This window comes from Choloepus didactylus, chromosome 4 (genome assembly GCF_015220235.1).
Source record: "Choloepus didactylus isolate mChoDid1 chromosome 4, mChoDid1.pri, whole genome shotgun sequence".
NCBI classification, from domain to species: domain Eukaryota; kingdom Metazoa; phylum Chordata; class Mammalia; order Pilosa; family Megalonychidae; genus Choloepus; species Choloepus didactylus.
This window is the reverse complement of record NC_051310.1, coordinates 113,042,132-113,063,544: the sequence shown is the minus strand read 5'-3', so window position 1 is coordinate 113,063,544 and position 21,413 is coordinate 113,042,132. Positions and strand designations below refer to the sequence as shown.

The window sequence follows — 21,413 nt, the reverse complement described above, 5'->3', positions numbered from 1 at the left end:
AGTCTTCACACACACACACACACACAGAGAGAAAGAGATTAAGGGATAGGGAATGTCTTTGAAGAGCTTGTTATAATAATTTTCTAAAGAAAAATACAATAATAACATTTACCACAACTTAGGTCAGAAAGACAGGGGGTGGAGGGAAGGTTAATCTCTTCTGGCAAATAACAGCCAGCCCTACTAACAAGCATAAATATTATTACATAGTTTTCCCTATCCATCCTCATAAATTTCTCTTAAAAACATGCTGCTTCAGAGTCCTCAATTAAAATACTCTGTGCCAGAAGACAATGATGTTTAAAAAAGGAAGCATTTCCCAATAGTACAGTCATTATATAGCATTAGCTTGCAAAACAAGACTGACACATAGATTTTCCATTTTTCTTTGATATTGGTCTGTTAGTGAGAGGTTTCCTCTAGACAACTCAGATTTTAAAAAAAAAGAAAACTAGTTTCTTTAATAACAATATTCAAATGGATGGTAAATAAGAACAAATACTGCAATTTGTACTGTTCCTAGGTTCAAAACAAGACAAACTTACTTTTGTAAGAAAAACTGACCAATTTCATATAATCAAAACTTAACAAGACTGTGAAAATCTACAAATTTAACAGTAAGTTCAGAGATAAAAATAAAACAAACAGTCCTTCAAATTCACCAAGATTATATAGATCTGATACTCAGAAAAAATGAGAGATATTAAATTTAAGACAAAACGAAAGGCTTATGAAAACTTGAATAGTGATTGCCACAAAAAAGACTTTAAGTAAACAAATCTGAATTGTTTACAATAATGGAAAAAGGCAAAGGCATAAAAAATAATTTTTAACAACTTACATTGACTCTAGAATTATATTTCACTGTGAGTGGCTAATCTTCTGAGAATCAAATAATGAAGAAATACTACAGAAGTTTTGTTCAGAAGTTTTGAGATGTTGAGATGTTTTCCAATTTCTCTAATTTGCCCCTTGTTCAAGTTTTCTCTATAACATGCTCCAAAGAGTTTATTTCCCAAATTAAAAACAAAGCATAATCTTAGCAGAGCTTCCCCCATCATACCTTCACCATAACAGAAAAGGCTGGTTAAATGCTACAGTGCACAATATGTAGATTAAGAGCAAATAAAGGGAATTTGTAGAATTTAAAGAGTGCTATTAATAAGAAAAGTGAGTTGAAACGTAAATAAACATTGTTTAAATAGCACAATTAAGAAATGTTAATCAACATCAACACCAATTTCAAATTTGTGACAAGGCACCAACTGCTGGAACTACTAGAGAGAAAGACTAATGGTCAACTAGCCACATTCTCAAAAGCTAGGAATGCGTCATCCATTAAAAAACCCAGGATTAGCTGGTTTGTTTATTCATTCACTAATTCATAGCCTAATGGGGAAAACAGTCACAAAAATTAAAACATTCTAAGGGCAACAACAGCTACTATAGGTTGTTTACTGAACATTTACTAAGTGCCTGGAATTGTTCTCAGTGCTTTACCTGCATTAACTAATTTAAGCTTCACAATGATCTTATGAAAGCATCCTTATCCCCATTTTACAGGAGAAGAAACTGAGACACAACGAGATAAACAGCAAATGGAAAGCCAACTTTCAATCCCAGGCAAATTCGTCAAGTGGCAAAACCAAGTTTCAAACATCAAATGGCAAAGCCAAGTTTCAATCCCAGGTAGTATGGGTCCAGAGCCAACTACTTTATACTTCCTCTCCAATACTACAGTTATTGAAACAACAAATTCTTACTGAGTGCATTCTCTGTGTCAGGCACTTTTCTAGGTACTTCAGATATAATATTATAGATTATTCCAGAAGGGACCCAATAACCCAGAAAAGAGTGTGAGTCTGAGAAGGCTTTTTGGAGTAGGTAATGCCTGGGCAGAGTCTTAAAGGATGCAAAGGATTGGACAGGCAAAAAGAAAAGGGAAGGAGGGAACAAAGGCATTTGGGCAGAAAGACTACATGAGCAGAAGTCCAGAATTCAGAAATAGCATGTATTTCAAGGAATCTTCAAAAAGCAGTTCTGTATTTCTTAAAGCTTTGGTAATGGATAGTGGCGAAGGTAGCAAAACATTTTAAATGTAATTAATACCACTGAGATGTACACTTAAAAATGGCTAAAATGGGAAATTTTATTATCTATATGTTACGACAATAAAATTAACAATAACAATAAAAGTAGCTCTGTGTGGCTGGAGTGGAAAGTGGAAAGCAGAAATCTGTAAGTTAAGATTAGAGAGCCAGGCAGAGGCCAAAACATGGAGAGTCTTAATGCCATGGTAAGGAGTTTAGAATTTATCCAGTTGACAATGGGGAGTCAATGAAGAATTTTCCTATTTGTGTTTTAGACATATTCTGGCAAGTCTAAGAAGGTGAATCTCAGCGAGACAAAACTGAAAACAGGAAGACCAATGAGAAGGTAAAGTAGTAGCTGGAGGCAGGGATGCAGGAAGTAACAGATTCTAGAAATATTTAGGAGATAAAATCAGCAGAATTCAGTAAATGAATGGATTTAAGGAATAAGTGAGAAATAGAGGAAGGAATTATGAATGACTCCTAACTTTCTTCCTTGGATGATGAAGTCATTAGTAGTATATGAACTATTTGAGAGCAACAGATTGAAGAAAAACTGTAGGTAGCTAGGTAAGAAAATTCAGTTTCTACATGGCGTTTGAAGTAAAGATGATAACAAGTAAAGCAGTTAGCTAAGACAAGCTGATGCTTTGGAAAGATACTGATGCTGGAAAAACAAATAATTTGGGGCTTAATTGGTTAGACACATGGTAACTGAAACCATGGGAGTAAATGTGACTTACTAGGGAAAACATGAAGGCTGAGAAGAACAATTGGTCAAATCTGCAAACACCACCTCTTATGGGACAGGTAGAGGAAGGCAAGCCCCCAAAGGAAATGATCAATGCACGAATCAAGCTACAGGATCAACAGAAGAGGGAGGAATGGTGGAAATCAAGGGGTAGAGTTTCTCAAGAAAGTGGCCAACAGTATTACTGCCATGGGTTACTTTAGCCGGAGCAATTTTAGTGATAGGAAGAAGTAAAAATCAGATTGCAGTTAATAAGAGACCAGCACCACGAGAACTACTTAAAGGAGTCCTGCTGGATGAAAAAAAAAAAAAAGACAGGAGAGAGATGTCTAGAGGAGGGTAAGAATTGAAGAATATTAGTAAGACTAACTTAAAGGATAAAAAGAGAGAGTAAAAAAATAGATCTGACAAATAAAAACCAAAGGATAAGATGGATTACTTGCCTTTACAGTAATAACTCTGAATGTTAATGTATTAAACTCCCAAATCAAAAGACACAGATTGGAAGAATGGATTAGAAAATATGATCACTCTATATGCTGTATACAAGAGACTCATCTTAGACCCAAGGATGCAAATAAGTGGAAAGTAAAAGAATGGAAAAAGATATTCCATGCAAGTAGTAACCAAAAGAAAGCTGGGATGGCTATACTAATATCAGACAAAATAGACTTTAAATGCAAAAATGCTGCAAGAGATAAAGACAAACACTAAGAAGTTATAAAAGGGGCAATTGAACAAGAAGAAATAATCATGTCTATGTTCCTCATGCAACCAGGTGAATGAAACTTGAGGACATCAGTTGAGTGAAATAAGCCAGAAACAAAAGGACAAATATTGTTAAGACCTCACTAATACAAACTAACTACAATGAGCCAACGTTGAGAACTGAAGGTGAGAATAGGTTATCAGGGGCTAAAACAGGGGAGACATTGGGCAATCAATGATTAAAGAGTATAGAATGTTCAAAAAGTTTATTGTAATGGTTCCTAGACTGTAAGCTCTTATAGCAGTCACATCTATTCCTGAGTTTTAACTGTTATTTTTAAATTCTGAAATGCTGAGCTCTTTGTGTATAACCTGGTAGTTCCCTGGAAATTAGGGTATCTGTGTGACACCTGAGACTCAAGAGTTCTGCAGTTCTGAAAGTCAGCATTACTCCATACAGCAACTGTTAAAGAAGCTGAAAAAGAGATCAGACTACAATTAGAGATATGAATGAAATGGAATTGGTTAGCGCTAAGGTAAATTAGAATACAGGCTAAAGGATGATACTGACTGTATTTTAAAACTTCAACTTCTGTGTGAGACCAAAGCAAGAGAGGTTATTTGGTACAAAATTTATATTTTCCGTAGCATACTATCTAATTTAACCTGTCTGGTCAGTTTATTTAAGCAACGTAATTACCTGGAATCTAGAACAGGGAATGAGATCTTGTTACTCTGTTCAGACTAATGTAATACCCCAATATATACCAGGATATTTTGGGAAGAAAATTAAAAAGTATTTGCAAAGTCCCCTTGAGGGACTGGGGGAAAAAGGTGGAACTATTAAACTTCCCCACCTGGGGAATTCCTGCTATTCTCTTAAGCAATAGTGGCTCCCAACTTAATAAGCCAAGCCCTTAAAGCCAAGCCTACTTATAAATATGCCTAAGAGTTATCCCCAGAGAACCTCTTTTGTTGCTTGGATGTGGCCTGTATCTCTAGGCCAACTCTGCAAATTAACTCACTACCCACCCTTCTAGTGGGACATGACTCCCAGAGATGAGCATGGCCCTGGCATCATGGAAATGACAATGTCTTATTGACCAAAAGGAGGAAAAGAAACAAAATAAAGTTTCAGTGGCTAAGAGATTTCAAATAGAGTCAGGGGGTCATTCTGTAGGTTATCTTATGTATTATACAGATATTCCTTTAAGTTTCTAGTGTATTAGAATAGCCAGAAGGAAATACCTGAAACTGTTGAACTGTAATGCAGTAGCCTTGACTGTTGATGATGATTGTATAACTAGGTAGCTGTTATCGTATGATCGTGTGATTGTGAAAACCTTATGACTGACACTCCCTGGGTTCAGTGTATGGGCAGTTGGAGTAATAAAATAAAGACAATAAATAAATAAATAAATAAATAAATAAATAAATAAATAAATAAATAATTGGGAGGATATGGGGTATGGGATGTTTGGGTGTTCTCTTTTATTTTTATATTTTATTTTTTGGAGTAATGAAAATGTTCTAAAATTGATTATGGTGATGAATGCAAAATTATATGACGATGCTGTGAGCCACTGATTGTATACTTTGGATGGATTACATGGTGTGTGAGCATGTCAACAAAATTGAATTTATCAAAATAAAAAATGGGAAAAAAAAACTGAAGGGAGTAACAGACTACTCTGCTATACTAGTGGGAGACTTCAATACACCACTCTCTCCAACAGGTAGAACAACTAAACAGAGGATTAATAAAGAAACAGAAAACCTAAGTAGTATGATAAGTGAACTAGACCTAACAGACATATACAGAACACTGCATCCCAAAACAGGGATACACATTCTTCTCAAGTGCTTATGGAACAATTTCAAGGACAGACCATATGCTGGGGCACAAAACAGGTCTTCTTAATAAATTTTAAGAGACTGAAATTATACAAAATACTTTCTCTGATCATAATGGTATGAAGCTGGAAATCAATAACAAACAGACAACCAGAAAATACATAAACAAATGGAGGTTAAACAACATGCTCTTAAAAGAATCAGTGGGTCAAAGAAGAAATTGCAAGAAAAATAAATATCTCAAGACAAATGAAAACGAGAACACAACGTATCAAAACTTATGGGAGACAGCAAAGGCACTGCTGAGAGGGAAATTTGTAGTCCTAAATGTCTACATTAAAGAAGAAGAAAGAGCCAAAATCAACAACATAACGGAACTGGAGAAACTGGAGAAAGAACAGCAAACTAATCCCAAAGCAAGCAGAAGGAAAGAAATAACAAAGATTAGAACAGAAATTAATGAAGTGGAGGATAAAAAAACAATAGAGAATTTAAAAAACCAAAAGTTGGTTCTTTGAGACAATCAATAAAATCGACAAACCCTTAGCCAGACTGACAAAGACAGAAAGAAGCCGCAAATAAATAAAATCAGAAATGAGGTGGGGGAGGGGGGTCATTACCACAGACCCTGAGGAGATAAAAGAGATCATAAGTGGTTACTATGGGCAATTGTATGCCAACAAGCTAGACAACTTAGATGAAACGGACAACTTCCTACAAATACACGAACAACTTACACTGACTCGAGAAGAAACAGAAGACATCAACAAACCAATCACAAGTAAAGACATCAAATCAGTCATCAAAAAACTCCCAAAAAAGAAAAGCCTAGGACCAGAAGGCTTGACAGGTGAGTTTTACCAAGCATTCCAAGAAGAATTAATACCATTCTTGCTCAAACTCTTCCAAAAAAAATTGAAGAAGAGGGAACACTACCTAACTCATTCTATGAAGCCAATGTTACCCTAATACCAAAGCCAGATAAAGATACTACAAGAAAAGAAAACTTCAGACTAATCGCTCTAATGAATATAAATGCAAAAATCCTCAACAAAATATTTGCAAACAGAATCCAGCAGCATATTATAAGAATTACACACCATGACCAAGTGGGTTTTATTTCAGGTATGCAAGGGTGGTTCAATAAAAGAGAATCAATTAATGTAATACACCATATTAATAAATTAAAAGGGAAAAACCACATGATGATCTTGATTGACACAGATACTATTCAATATTGTGCTAGAAGTTCTAGCTAGAACAATGAAAGGAAACAAAAGGCATCTAAATTGGAAAGGAAGAAGTAAACCTGTCACTATTTGCAGGATTAAAGCTACTTGAGCTAATAAGCAAGTGCAGCAAGAAGGCAGGATACAAGATCAACAGGCAAAAAATCAATGGTGTTTCTATACATTACCATACACTAATTATGAGCTATTCGAGGAGGTAATCAAGAAAAAAAAATCCATTTACAATAGCACCTAAAAGAATCAAATATCTAGGAATAAACCTAACCAAGGATGTAAAGGACATGTACACAAAAAACTACAAAACACTGCTAAAGGAAATCAAAGAAGACCTCAATAAATGGAAGGACATTCCTTCTTCAAGGGTCAAAGACTAAATGTCGTTTCTTAGATGTCAATTCTTCCCATATTGATCTACGGAGTAAATGCAATACCAATGAAAATTCCAACACAATACTTTGCAGAAATGGAGAAGCTGATTATCAGTTTTGTTTGGAAGGGTAAGGGGCCTTAAATAGCCAAAAACTTGTGAAAAAGAAAAATGAATGGGAGGTATCAATCCCGACTTTAGAGCATATTAAAAAGCCACAGTGGTTAAAACAGCATAATTCTGGCATAAAGATAGACATATTGATCAATGGAATCAAATTGAGAGCTCAGAAATAGACTCAGATCTACGGTTAATTCATTTTTGATAAGGCTCCCAAGCCCACTCACTCTGGGACAGAACAGTCTCTTCAATCAATGGTGTTGGGAGAACTGGATATCCATAACCAAATGAATGAAAGAGGACCCTTATCTCACATCCTACATAAAAATTAACTCAAAATGGATCAAAGACCTAAATATAAGAACCAATATCATAAACTCCTAGAAGAAAATATAAGGAAACATCTTGAAGATCTAGTGATAGGCAGTGGTTTCTTAGACCTTATGCCCAAAGCACAAACAACAAAAGAAAAAAACAGATAAACTGGAACTCCTCAAAATTGAATACTTCAGTGCTTCAAACAACTTTATCAAAAGGGTGAAAAGGCAACAGACTCAAAGGGAGAAAATATATGGAAACCATATATCTGATAAGGGTTTGATATCCAGAATATATAACAAAATCCTACAACTCAATAATAAAAAGACAAACAACCCAATTAAAAAATGGGCAAAGGACACAAACAGACATTTCTCCAGAGAAGAAATACAGACAGCTAAAAAGGACATGAAAAGAAGCTCAGTTTCACTAGCTATTCAGGAAATGGAAATCAAAACCACAATAAGAACTGTGTGTTAAAATTTCAACTTCCATGTGAGACCAAGGGAAGAAATGTTCATTTGGTGCAGGATCTGTATTTTCTAAACAGTTTAACTTCTACAGTCAGTTTGTTCAAACACCACAAGTACATGGAACTTTGAGTAGGAAGTGATATACGGTAGGTTTGTATAGGTTAGAGTGAAATAGTGACACATCCCAAAATAATTTGGGTGGAGAATAAAAATATATATGCAGGGCCCCCCTGAGGAGCTGGGGGAAAATGCGGAAGTGTTGGACTTCCTCACCTGAATTGTTGCTGATGTTCTCACAAACACTGAGGACTGGAGGTTTGATGTGTCAAGCCCTCTATAATGGGACTTGCCTTTATGAAGCTCATTACTGCAAAAGAGAGGCTAAACCTGCATATAAATATGCCTAAGAGTCTCCCCCTGAGTACCTCTTTGTTACTCCAGTGTGGCCCTCTCTATCTAGCTAAGCCTCCTCGGCAGGTGAACTCACTGACTCCCTACATGGGATCTGACTCCCAGGGGTGTAAATCTCCCTGGCAACACAGGATATGACTCCTGGGGATGAATTTGGACCCAGCATTGTGGGATTGGGAACATCTTGACCAAAAGGGGGATGTGAAATGAAATGAAATAAAGTTTCAGTGGCTGAGAGATTTCAAATGGAGTCAAGAGTTCACTCTGGTGGACATTCTTATGCACTATATAGATAACTCTTTTTAGGTTTTAATGTATTGGAATAGTTAGAAGTAAATACCTAAAACAATCAAACTCCAACCCAGTAGCCTGGACTCTTGAAGATGACTGTATAACAATGTAGCTTACAAGGGGGGACAATGTGATTGTGAAAACCTTGTGTATCACACTTCCTTTATTCAGTGTATGGATGGATCACTAGAAAAATGGGGACAAAAAACTAAATGAAATATGGGCCGGGATGGGGGGATGATTTTGGTGTTCTTTTTTACTTTTATTTTTTATTCTTATTCTGATTCTTTCTGGTGTAAGGAAAATGTTCAAAAATAAGATTGGGGTGATGAATGCATAGCTATATGATGGTACTGTAAACAGTTGATTGTACACCAGGAATGACTGTATGATATGTGAATACATTTCAATAAAACTGAATTTAATTTAAAAAAAAAAACAAAAAAAACACAATGAGATATCTCATACCTATTAGAATGGCCACTATTAAACTGGCAACTACAAGTGTCGAAGAGGATGTGGAGAAACTCAAACACTTACTGCTGGTGGGAATGTTAAATGGTACAGCTGCTGTGGAAGACAGTTTGGCGGTTCCTCAAGAAGCTAAGTATAGAGCTGCCTTACAACCCAGCAATCCCGCTACTCAGGATATACTGGGAAGATCTGAAAGCAGGGACACGAATAGACGTTTGCACACAGATGTTCATAGCAGCATTATCCACAATTGTCAAAAGACAGAAACAACCCAAGTGTCCATCAACAGAAGAATGAATAAATAAAATGTGATATATCCATACAATGGAATATTATTCAGCAGTAAGAAGGAATGAAGTCCTGAAGCATGCAACAAGGATGAACTGTGAGGACATTATGTTATGTGAAATAAGTCAGACACAAAAGGACAAATATTTTGTGATCTCACTGATATGAACTAATTATAATACATAAACCCACAGACATAAAATATAGAATATAGGTTATTACCTGCATACATAGAATGAGGCTAAAGAATGGGGAGTGCTTGCTTAATATGTGCAGATTATTTAACTAGGGTGAACAAACGTTTGGACATGGACAGAGGTGACGATAGCACGTTATTGCAGAAATAATTAACAGTGCTGAATGGGGTGTGAGTGTGGTAGAAAAGGGAAGTTCAGAGTCATATATATCACCAGAAGGAAAGTTGGAGGTAAAAACATGAGAATGTATAACAGTGAATGTTGTGGTGGACAATGTCTATGATTAACTGTACAAATACTAAAAAGTTCTTTCATGAACTAGAGCAGATGTATGACACTATTATAAGGATTTAATAATAGAGGGGTATATGGGGGAAAATGTACCTATTGCAAACTATGGCCTATATTTAACAGCAATATTTTAATACTCTTTCATCAACCTTAACAAATGCATCACACCAACACTAAGGGTCAATAATATGGGGGGATAAGGAGTATGGGAGGATTAGGATTTTCTTTTTCTTTTTATTTCTTTTCTGGAGTAATGAAAATGTTTTAAATTTGATCATGGGGCTGTACACAAAACCATATGATGATACTGTGAATCAGTGATTTTATACTTCGTATAGTTTCTAAGCTATGTGCATAATATCTAAATAAAATTGCATTTAAAAAAATCAGATTGCAGTGGACAAAGAGCAAATGAATAGAAAAGAGGTACCTTCGGTCAATACAGACTCTGAATCAGTTTTCTCATTTATAAGATTGAATTAATATGCTATTATGAGCACTAAATGATATACTGCAGGGAACCATATAAATATGGTAAGCCCTCATGGACTATTTCCTCCTTTGCTCACTACACGTAGTCACACTGCCTGTCTTTCCCACTTCTTGATGAATGCCCCTCAAAATTAAAACAAGGAACTTGAACAGATATTTGTACAACAATGTTAATAGCAGCATTATTCACAATTGCCAAAAGTGGTAAATACAAAGGAATATTATTCAGCCATAAAAAGAAATAAAGTTCAGATACATTCTGATCAACATTGATGACATCATGTTGAGTGAAATAAACCAAACACAAGAAGACAAATAATGTATTATCTCACTTACATGAAATATCTAGAAGAAGTAAACGTCATAGAGACAGATGGTAGCTTATAGGTTATCAGGGGCAGGGAGGCCGGATGGGAAAAGGGAGAATGGATTAGTGGTTTCTGTTTGAGATGATGAAAAAGGAGGGATAATGGATGTTGGTGATGGTAGCATGATTTTGTGAATATAATTAATACCACTGAATTGTACAGCTGAATGTGGTTAAAAGGGGGAATTTTGTGTTCTACCTCAGTCACTACAATAAAAAGCAAAAAAAACAAAAACAAAAACAAAAAAGCAAGTACCAAGAAATTGTTGCTTTAAAAATAACAACAGCTGTAGATTAACATACATGCAGCCCTTCTGAATATAAGACCCCCCAGGATACAATCATGTCATGTTCTAAAAATTCATTTGTAAATTGGCTGTCTGAAACTCAGAACATATTTTCCCATTAGCAAAGTTAAGAGGATATGAACACAAGGAAAAAGATACTGCCTGAGGTTCCAGGTCACGAGTGTGAAACAGGAAGGGGAGAGTATACAACATGTATTGATGGCCCAAAAAGAAAAAAGGATTCTCAACCAGAGTTTCAGGGCAAAATCATGTTTCAATCACCTTTGTATCCTCAATGACTAGCAAAGTGCCTGGTTCCCCATAAACATTCAAAGACCACTGCCTACTGACTGAGGAAGTAACCTGGAAAAGTCTGAGTTGAGTCTATCAGTACACAGTGCTGTAAACACAGAAGTAAGACGCAAATAGAAAACAGAGAAGTAATGTGCACTGATACAAAACATTCACTTATGTAAAACTATTACAAGGTTGGTGCAGGTTACTGAGACAATGTCTTCAGCTAAATTATTAGTGGTTTCCACTATTTATATATTGCAAATAAGCATCATATTTTGGGTTGGCATTGCTAACAATGAATCATAAGAGTTTCCCTGTTGCAGCAAAGGTTATGTGTGATTTTGGATTTTCTCCTACAACTCCTGAAAATATTTTAATATCAGTTTTGTAATTATAAGATACAGTTCATAAGAGAGAATAGAGAAAAGCATTAACACAAATAAAAATCATCCATAATCCTGTCATCCAGAGATAATACTTCTTAGTATTTTATGTATTTCCTGCCAATCTTTTAGCCATGTACATATGTGATATGTTATAAATAATAACATAATATATTCCTCCTATTCTGCTTTTTCTCTCAATGTTATATTGTGAGTACTTTCTCGGGTCATTAAATATTGTTTTGAAAATATGATTTTTAAATAGCTGCATCCAACATATGGATCCATCATCATTAATTTCACCATTCCCTTATGACTGGGCATTTTGAGTATTTCAAATTTTTCACTATTATAACAACACACTACTTAATTGTTTCTTACGTATAAAGTTCCCCAGTGCTCTTCTAGAATTCAAAGTGATAATTTTGATATACAGTAATAAAGTGTGCAGTGTTTGACTCCATCCCCCCCAACACACACACAACCAATTTACTAAGAATAAACAATCTGGGGCATTAAAAAATAGAAAGAAGAAATAAGAATATTTTATCAACTTTTCTTCAGTCACACTCTTCTTCCACCTCTGGTAGGAAAGAGAAAAGTCCTACAAAGATAAGTCACTTGACATCAGAGAGGGAGAATAACAAGTCATTTTCCTGCTAGAGCCACTTTTGTTTTCCATTTAGAATAATGAGCCATCAATTTAAACAGGAATACACCAAGAATTTATAATATATCAAACATCTCTACCTGTATTGGTGCTTAAATCATGTTTTCATTGTAATTAAATTGCTTAGAAAAATTCTGCAAATGCAAGATAATGTAACTAATATCACTCAGTGGGAAAATACTATGTTTGCATTTGTAACTTACCATAATTTTTATTATTTCTGAATGAATTAAATGGCATGTACTATTATATGTCCCTTCCCTCTTACTGCCTCACAATTTTCCCAAATATTATTCAAGTTACCATAAATAGACTAACAGCTCCAGGAGCTTAAGAATCAATAAGTATTTAAACCAGTGGTAGTTCATTCAGAAAAATTTAGATATCAGCATCAGCTTCCGAGTCTTCTGGTACAAATGAAAAATTCACACTGCTTCACCAATTGTCAAAAATGTAAATTTGTATACAAAAATTTACTCATACTTTTCCCCAGCTGATGTCAGAATCAATCAACTTTCCTAACAACCATATTCTTAAGTAGCTCTATATTTAACCATTCAGAAAAAGAAAATTATGTAATATATTTTAACATGTTATATAATAATAATAGTAAATGCTATTCTGGACTCTTACTGAGAGCTGAGGTTCAATGGGAAATTGTAAAAATGAAGTAAAAAGTTGCTCAAAATGTTTAATTCTGTCCAAAACAAAACAAAGTTCCCATAAAAAAAGCCAAATAAAATCTTTTGCTTCATTACAAGTTCAAACAGGGTTCAAGTAACTCAAAAATTCTGTATACTTAAGTTTTCAGAAGCTAAATCCCAGAACTATCCACTTCAAACAAACAGAATAACTTGCCCAATCTTATGTCCCCTAGAGACTACTTTTTTACAATAATCTCAAATGTAGTACGTTAGATTAGTGTAACCTGGGCTACGCTGTTCCTCCAAGAGTAAGCAGAAAACAGAAAGAGACCATATACACAGATACAACACCTAGTAATCTTGTAAAATTGCTTCTTTTACCCTTGGGCTATTCTTTTTATTACTGTAAAATACTGTGCATTTTAAAGACTAACATATTTACGGAGCAGTACAATTTCTGCCCAAATGGGTCTGGCTAACACGCGATTTCTGCTCAAATATGTGCCTGTTGGCTGATGACTGTCCTGTTTTTGCAAACAAGAAATAACTGTCCTATAAGGCAAAAACCTCTCACTAAGGCTTCAGGCGTAATCATATGTTTGAATTAAAAGCACACTGGAACTACTACAACACCAAAACATTTTCCAGCATATCTGTCATTTAAAAAGCACGAAGAGGAAAAGCTGTTGCTGCGACCCAATTTTAGATCACAAGCTTTTTCCTTTATTTCTCCTCCCCACAGAAAGCGATCAACTTTAAAGGGATTGGTGGTGACTAGGAATCGTTTTCAAAGAAAAAAAGACAAAAAAAAAAAAAAAAACCTTGGCCAACCTGGACCCTGGCCGGGCTCACGCGGAACCCGCGCCGGCGGGCAGGAAGGAGGCTGAGCAGTCCCTCCGGAGGAAAAGCGGGCCTCGGGACTCCCCAGGCCACCGCCGCCTCTTAAAAATGCCAGGCAGGTGGGATTCCGGGAGGCCACCTCCGTCTTACGTAACCGGCTTGTCAAAATCCCAGCTCCAGGACCTCCCCTCTCACCGCCCCTGCCCCCACCCCCAAACAACAACAGCCCCAGGCCAGCCGGGCATGCAAACACAGGAACCCCCCACGCGCCCTTCGCAGAGGCGCGGGTGCTCCTCTCCCGGCACCACCGCACCATCCCAGGGCGACCCGAGATCGTGGAGGGTGGCACGGCTGTGAGGAGCCCCCGGGCGGAGGTCGCGGCTACCCGCGCCGCCTCCCCGAGACGGGTCGCCCCGCTCCCGCGCCCCCGCTGTCACCGCTCCGGGCCGTGACAGCTCCACCTGGCACCACTGCCCGCGTCGCTGCCCCCGCACTCACCGCACCCGCTGGCTCCAGCGCGAACAGCAGGTCAAACTTGGGTAGAGGCGGCGGGTCTCCCCACTTACGAAGACCAAACTTGAAGGGCTGAATGCCGCGGCGCCCGGAGCTCGCTTATCTCATCCCCAGCGCGGCGCTCCGCCCACCGCAGCACTCCCGCCCTCTCCGGCCTGCCTGTTCAGTTAGACGGGACTCCCCCGCCCCTCGCGGCTGCGGCTGCCTCCGCCTCCTTCTCGGGCTCCAGCTGCTGCGGTTGGGGCCGCAGCGACCGGCGCCATCTTGGCAGTGACGGAGGGTGCGGGGGCGGGAATCGCGGCCCGCGACAACCAATCGCGGGCCGGACCTGGCCCTGGGGGGTTGGGGAGGCCCCAGCCCAGGGTTAGGGGGTCTTAGCACGGGCGGAGAAGGTGGGCGGGGCTGAGCTGTGCTCGCCAGTGACGCGCGGTGTAGTCGGGGAGATGTACCGTGGTTTCCCAGCGCGTGGGGAGATCACAAGCCCGAGGCGTGCTTGGGCTAGATTTACCGTCGCTTCCCCTTTCACCACTCCGAGGCATAGGTACCCAGTTCACGCCAGCTGACCTTCTGTTCCTCCTTCCTCCCAGGCACTCCCGGGAGTCCTGAGGCTGTCCAACAGTGCTCGGCGCTTCTGTCTGGGTAGTCGCTCCTCTACCTAGGGCGTTCAGCTCTCCCAAAAAACCCCCTGAGAGGTTAGCTGCTCGCAAGTAGATTTTAGTCCCAAGATAAAAGGGCAAGTAAAATGGGGAATCCAGGGGGTTTCTCTGGAAAGTACGTTGATGAAACTGGGTGTAGATTACATTGGATTACTTGCATATGGCCTACATCACATAGGACTGTGGCTCCACCATTTATGGCTGTTGGCAAATTGCCTCTGAAAAATGAGGATAATAATGGTTAATTACTCCAACAGGGTCGCTGTGAGGATTACATTCTGTAGTATATGTGTAAAGTCCTTAGGAGAGTGCCTGAAAGTACTCAATAAATGTTAGATATTACTCCACGGACAGATGAAGAAGGAAATAAAGATCTCTCTGGTTTCAATTCAACTTTACTACATTGCGCAGAATAGGCAGTCATCCCTTTTAATAGCCATGTCGACGGCTCTTTCCTTCCTTCCCTTCTTCCGTTGTATTCAGTCAGTCAGTCAGTAAACATTCATTAAGAACACCAGGACACAGTGGGGAGGGAAACAGAAAAGGTCTTCCTTCATGGAGTTGACAGTCTAATGGGTAAAGAGGAACAAAAAAAAATATTTTACCACGTTTTGGGGGAAAAGATACCATAAAGGTTGTATAGAGTTCTTGGATAGCAAAAAATAGGTTAGCTTAATATACGAGGGTGGTCAGAGAAGGCCCATCTGAGGGAGGAAGAGCTAGCCAAATGAGAGGGTCCCCTGGAGAATTGTTTAAGGCAGAGGGGATGGCGGTAGGAAGGAGCTTAGCTCCGCAATGGAGTCCATGGTTCTGGCATGAGAATGGAGAAGTGAGTGAGGGCCCAGTTCTACAGGGCCTAGGGAGACAGAGAAACAAGTTTACAATTGGAAGCCAATGAAGGATATTTAGAAGGGGATATGATAACTCCATTGGAGCAAGTAAGCTGGAAACAGTGATGTTTGTAATATATTTCAGGCAATATGTGGACAAAAGAACTGGATTTAAAGTTTTTTTGAAAATCTGGAGTTGACCTCTTCAACACTAAGTAAGTTTATCATATAATATATTCTGATCTTCAATTTCCTTATGGTTAAAAAAATGTGTGAGCATCACATAAGATTGTGTTCTGGAAAATGCTAATTTCACTAAAAATTGTTAAATAATGCAATTTGTTTCTAAATGTTTTGTATGGCATGCTATTATGATGTATGGTTGCTGTTCTGGTTTGCTAATGCTGCCATTTTGCAAAACACCAGAAATGGATTGGCTATGATAAAGGAGGTTTCCTTGGTTACAAAGTTACAGTCTTAAGGCCATGAAGTGTCCAAGGTAAGTCATCAACAATAGTGTACCTTCACTGAAGAATGGTCATTGGCATCTGGAAAACCTCTGTTAGCTGGGAAGACACATGGCTGGCATCCGCTTGCTCCCAGGTTGCTTTTCAAAATGGCATTCTCCAAAATGTTGCTCTTGGGGCATTTTGTCCTCTCTTAGCTGCAGCTCCTCTTCAAAATGTCACTCTCAGTTGCTCTGCTGAGCTCCTTCCATCTGAGCTTTTATAAGACTTCAGTAAACTAATCAAGGCCCATGCTGAATGGACAGGGCCATGCCTCCATGGAATTTATCTAATCAGAGTTATCACCTACAGTTGGGTGGGTCACATCTCCATGGAAACAACCTAATCCAAAGGTTCCAACTTCATGAACACTAATATGTCTGCCCACACAAGATTGCATCAAAGAACATGGAGTTTTGGGAGACATAATACATCAAAACTGGCACAGTTACTTAATCAAGGCTATTTGATAAGTACATTAGTCTGTTTTTTACTGATTGCTAGTAATAATCCAACTCAGTCATGCTTAATTACTTTTGCACAATATGCTACCAGGGAAAAGAAGGTAGACTGTTATAAATCTGTAGTTTTTTGATGCTGTAGTTACAAATGTATTTTAAAGTGCCTAGTATTGTTTAATAAAACTTGCTATCCACATATCAAAACATGAATTTTCTAAGCTATCTGGTGAGATTTTTTACCCACCAAAATTATGATTTTTGGCCTTGGTGATCAGCGGAATTGTTTGCTCCCATTGAAGAGTTCAATGGACCATGTCATACAAGTTTAGAAACCACCACCCAAGAAGTAAGCATTAGTGTTAGTTTTTAGCTCAGATGGCTAACACGTAATACTAATGAGAAGTAGTCATGTAAGACCAGTTAAGTTTTAGCACGGAAAAACTGTGTTCCATGACCATAAAATGTGCTCTATGGTTTATAAATGTATGCTCCAAAATGGCCCAGACAACCTGCCTTTCTTTTTATGTGCAGCTACTCTAAATGAATATCTTATAAATGCTATTAATTTTCATTAAAAAAGAAATTATTCTTTCTCTGGGCAAATTTAATTTTAAAAATCAGTCTTCTTGTGGAAAATGGATTGGAAAAGGGCAAGAGCAAAGAATGCGAGTTTTTGCCACATTTCAAATAACCAAGCATTCCATAAAGTTATGAAATTCAAAAGATCAAGATTTGAACCTGAAAACACTTTGGGTCAATAATTTTTTTTTTTTAGCAGATCCTAAATGCAATATTTTAACTCCATTAAACAAAAGGCTAAATCTCTTTGCCAGGCTTGAGCCTTCTTCCCTGTTGCCAGTGTTGTCCACAGTGTTTTTATCACCACTGTGAGGGCATGGCTGTAGGCCAGTCAGTGGTCTCAGGGAAAGGAGTACAGTATGAAGGGGTGCAAGGAAACTGGAGGAAGATGGATATGTGATGGTTTCACAGGCATATAAATATGTCAAACTTATTATTAAACTGTACACTTTAAATATGTCCAGTTTACTCTGTCAACTATACCTCTATAAAACTATTGAAAAAAAAAAGTCCAATTTGGACACTTACCTTTCTTTCATCTTGGACAGAGATTTAGTTTTTCATTGATTTTAATTATTCTTAGACCTATTAGGCCAATTCCTCTTTGAAAAGTTGCCTGATGTATCAAAACATTTGACAAGCAATGAAAAGCACTCCTTTAATTGGCTTTAAAAAATCTAGATATTTTCATCTACATTACAGAATACCAAATAAAATATTTTAGACATATAAACTTTACATAATGGGATTCTAAAAACTTTGAAAAGTTGGAAAGATTTGAAGTGTTTGTGTTTTTTCAGTGAAAGAAAATGTCTTCTGATGGAACATTAAAAAGCAATCAACAACATTAAGCAGCACTTGATTGTGTGCTCAAGCAGTGCCTTTAAGTAGCGCAGAGCCCTTAACATTCATATCATGATTCCTGTCAGTGTCCCAGACATATGTCACTATCGTCACAGTTAAACAAACTTAAATCCTACATGTTATTTGCACAAGGGAGTGTAACGAGACACAGGCCAGATAGAAAAATGTGGCTTATAAATTTTGGCCCCATGCCATTTCTGAAATTGTCAACTTTTACACCTGGAACTCTATTTGGCTATTTCTTAGAAGTTATTTTAAAATACTGTGGTTTGACTAGTACAAGAAGGAAAACTATGAAACCAGTAACACTTGAAAGTACTGTAGCCTCAAGCTGTTGTACAGCTTAACCCTCTCCACCTGATAAATCTATGCACTTTAATTACTGTACCAGAAGTTTCCCACATCTTTAAATGAAAACTCTGGAACCTTCTTTAAAGCAGTCCTTGACATCTATGCCATGGGGCTTCCTTATGGTTGAGAAAGCCTTCAACCAGGACCCTCATAGTCCTTTAGAAACTCTTTGAATGTGTCCCAAAGCAGAACACATGTTGCCAAACTATTCATTATGAAACAGTGTTAAATTAACATGGTAGTGTATTTAATTCCACAAACTAAAATTTATTAGCAATGTTGTCAAATTATCATATAATTTTTTTAAAAACACAAATGCAAAGAAAAATTCTCAAAATTTTACTTTTTGAAAGACAAATTGTCTGAGTAACTTGCAAGAACAGTAGCAAGCATTGTCACATTAGAAATGACAAATGCCAGACCTGGTTCTTGCAGGGAGGGGTCAGAGAGATACCACAGCCACGAGGGCTGCAGCAGTCTGAGCCTCTGCCCTTTTGGTCACCACCTAAGGAGTCGCACCTTTGACTCAGCACTATTTCACAATTTTGAAAATTGTCACTCTCGACATTCTCAAGTTAATAATTTTAACTCTTTTGGTAATTTTTTTCTATTCGATTTCTACTTTTTAAATTATCTGCAAAAGGAAGTTATTTTTATGGTGTGTGTCTTTTTAAGTGTCTTTATCCGCAGTCAAGTATACTCCTGATTTTCTTTAAATAAGACAAGATTTTCATAACTTTTAAAAAAATTCACTTCAATCAGCATTTAGGCACAAAGCACTATGATGGCCACAAAAGGAAAACAAATATAAGTATGCATGGAGTAGAGTAGAGGCAAAAAACGTATTTCCAGACATGTGACTTTAATAAAAGTCAGATTATGATAAGTTCTACATTAGTTGGATAAAGTCATTGCTGTGGGAGCCCAGGCAAATTGAATAATTAATTCTGATTGTAGAGATTGAAGGCAACAAAAGAGACGACATTTGAACCAATCCTGAGATAACCTGGACTTTGTATGGAAGGTGAGGACATCATGGTCTAGGGGCATGGAGAGGGAAGGAGGGCATGGCATAAGGCAGGGAAAGTTTTTTGATATTATTAATATTTTACTTTTTGAATCTTCATGACAGATATATTAGAATTGTTCTCAACAAATGGAAGCAGTGTTCATAAATTGTTCTAACATTTTGACTCTCTTTGGGAGTGGCCAAAGGTTCTAAAAATTTGGATAGATGGAGATCTGTGCTGACTTGCAGGAAATATGAGTCAGCTTTTCTCATGTACTCAGCATTGTTGTTACATTAGGATATCTGGGAAACATGAAGCTAAACAAATCATACACCCTAAGTCTTTTTTTATTATTATTGATTGGCCCAGGCATGCATCCTGCAAGGGTAGACGACAGGGATACCCTTTTTATTGTCAAGGCTTAAGGAACCCTGCTGGCAAGGGGAAACACCTGTAATTGAAAAGAATAAACTTAAAACAAAACACTTCTGCCTTCTCTATAATCCTTCAGAATAGGAAACAGACACATCTTTAGTCCATACCTCTCTCTTAAGTTTCAGGATTATCTACCTGACTATCTCCAGACATCTCCCAGATATCCTACATGCACCTCAAATTCAACATTTTTGAAGGTGAACTCATTATCTTTACTCCATACTTCTTTCTCTTATATGCCCTATTTCCTTCAGTAGTAGCCCGCATACACCAAGTCACAAAGACCAAAACCAATGAGTCTTCATTAACTACTCTTTTTTATTGCCTGACAATCAATTATCAGAACCAATTGATATCATCTTCTTAATATCAGTTGTACACTTCCTCACTCCTACTAATGTGGTTCAAGCCCTCACCACTTTTTTTTTTTTAACCTGAAATTTTGCAGCAGTCATTTAATTGGATTACCTGTCTGTTGTCTTTCCCTCTTTAATTCTGTCCCTGTGTTGCTGGGTTAATCTTTCTAAAGAAGAAATATGATTGTTTCACTCCTCTGCTTTAAATTCTACAATACTTCCCTGTTTCCTATCTAGAATGGAATATACGGCCTTCCAGATGGGTCCTGCCAACCTCTCCAACTTTATGTTTCGCTGTGCCCATTCTTTCTCCCTAGCCCCACGAAACTACTAATTTGCATTTCCCTCAAACCACTCATACACTTTCTAGTTTGCATGCCTTTGTTCATACTGTGTCCTCCTTCTGGATTGTCCCACCCTTCTAACACATACCTATAGAACTCCTACACCGCTGTCCAAATTCATGTTCATGCATTACCTTCTTCATGAACTTTCACATATCTTGCTCCACCAGACCCCCTCCCATTTCCACCTCAGGTAGAATTGACTTTTCTCTTTTTTGTGTCCCACTATAGCATTAATGGTTCTGCACACAGGTTTTAGAGTCAGGTCAAGCCTAAATCCCTGCTCTGACACTTAATATCTGTGTAACCATGGACAAACTATTTAACCTCCCTGAATCATGGGGTTGGTTATCTGTAAAATAGAGGGAGCAATAATGGCTTTAAGTGGTCCTGAAAATCATATGTTTTAAAGACTTAACCCAGTGCCAGGTATATTGTAAGCACTTCGTAATTGGTAGCCAGTATAAAACTTTTATGATTACATTATATTTATAACAGAGAACCTACAAAACATTATTGTATTTTTTTTTATTGATAGGACTCTTTCTCTCTCAACTAGCTGAAATATAAGCAGCATGAAGGTAGGGTTCATACCTTAATCTTCATTTTCCCAGAACCTGACCCAGAGCCTACTACAAAGTATGC

The 21,413-nt window shown here is 37.7% G+C and overlaps 1 protein-coding gene across 13 annotated transcripts in view; it reads right to left on the bottom strand.

Moving 5' to 3' along the window:
- DENND4A (DENN domain containing 4A) overlaps positions 1-14,486 on the bottom strand; it is a 200,677-nt gene extending 186,191 nt beyond the window's left edge. For 12 of the 13 annotated variants that reach the window (XM_037833639.1, XM_037833642.1, XM_037833643.1 and 9 more), the window contains exon 1: positions 14,362-14,481. The gene's annotated coding sequence lies outside the window, so the exon portion shown is untranslated. Of the gene's footprint in view, positions 1-14,361 lie in introns of all 13 variants that reach the window. The other variant, XM_037833644.1, reaches the window with a different exon arrangement.
- Between the last annotated feature and the right edge of the window lie 6,927 nt (positions 14,487-21,413).